Raw genomic sequence first — 1,457 nt, 5'->3', positions numbered from 1 at the left:
GGTTCAGATAAAGAGCTTCACAGACAAGAAAAAGCTAGAGTTCATCACCACCAAACCAGTATTACATGAAATGTTGAAGGGTATTCTTTGAAAAGAGGAAGAAGAAGATGGAGAAGAAGAGATAAAAAATATGAACAATAAAATGTCAACAAATACATATCTATCAACAATTGAATCTAAAAATAAAAATAAATAAGAAATCTAATGAACAAAATAAACTGGTGAATAAAATAGAATCAGAGGCATGGAAGCATGAAATAGACTGACAAATCTCAGAGGGAAGGGAGGGGTGGGGAAGGAGGGAAGAGATTAACCAAACAGACGATAGGGTAGTGAAGGCCTGAGGTGGGTCAGTAACTGGGTGGAGGGGGGCAATGGGAGAAAAAAAGGGGAACATCTATAATACTCAACAATAAAGAGTGAAAAAAGAAAAAAAAACACAGTGTGGGGACAAAACAGACCCATGGATATGCCTTTTTCCAGCTTCCAACCACTCTCCAGCATCTTACCCAGTCACCACCTTTGGAACCACCTCTAAGTCCTAACAACACACCATTTTGTTTTTTCCTACTTTAACTCCTTATTGCCAAACAACCATGAGCTCCCAAATTCGTCAAAATTATTCCACCGAGGTGGAGGCTGCGGTCAACCTCCTCACCACCGGGCATCTGCAGGTGCCCTACACCTACCTCTCTCTGGGCTTCTATTTTGACCAGGATGACGTGGCTCTGGAGGGCGTGGGCCACTTCTTCTGCAAGTTGGCGGAGAAGAAGCGAGAGGACTCTGAGTGTCTCTTAAAGTTGCAAAACCAGTGCAGTGGCTGTTTTCTCTTCAAGGACATGCTGAAGTCTTCCCAAGATGAGTGGGCAAAACTCAGGACACCATGGCTGCCCTGGCCTTGGAGAGGAACCTGAACCAGGCCCTTGTGGAGCTGCAGGCCCTGGGTTCTACCTGCACAGACCCTCCTCTCTGTGACTTCCTGGAGAACCACTTCCGGGATGAGAGGGTGAAATTCATCAAGAAGATGGGTGACACCTGACTCACCTCCACAGGCTGGCTGGCTCCCAGGCTGAGCTGAGGGAGTATCTCTTCAAATGGCTCACCCTCAAGCAGGACTAGGAGCCTGTGGAGCCCAGAGGCCTTTGAGGGGCCCCTCTGCATCCCCCTGGTGTCTGGCTTTTACATGAGCCTCTTCCCGAAACTACTAGCCATTCTTTTAACCACCCTGAAGCCCTCTCCCATGCAATGGACCAAATGAAACAATAAAGCTTTTTGCACCAAAGCAGCCAGCACCAAAAAATAAATAAATAAATAAATAAATAAATAAATAAATAAATAAATAAATAAATAATAAAAAATAAAAAAAGAATGAGACTGGAAGGTACACCAAAATTACTTCAGTAATTCTACTTCCCACTGTGAAAATGGCATTACCTACGTCACAAAGTTTCTACCAA

General features: G+C 44.2%; 1 pseudogene across 1 annotated transcript; it reads left to right on the top strand.

Annotated features, from left to right (window-relative positions):
- Positions 1-596: 596 nt before the first annotated feature.
- On the top strand, positions 597-1,119 carry LOC308255441 (ferritin light chain-like; annotated as a pseudogene). Its single transcript has one exon. The product of its transcript is annotated as a ferritin light chain-like (transcript).
- Positions 1,120-1,457: the final 338 nt, after the last annotated feature.

This window comes from Plecotus auritus, assembly GCF_963455305.1.
Source record: "Plecotus auritus genome assembly, chromosome: 7".
In the NCBI taxonomy this organism is placed as follows: domain Eukaryota; kingdom Metazoa; phylum Chordata; class Mammalia; order Chiroptera; family Vespertilionidae; genus Plecotus; species Plecotus auritus.
The sequence above is the reverse complement of the archived record's forward strand: the minus strand, read 5'-3'. Positions and strand labels throughout refer to the sequence as shown.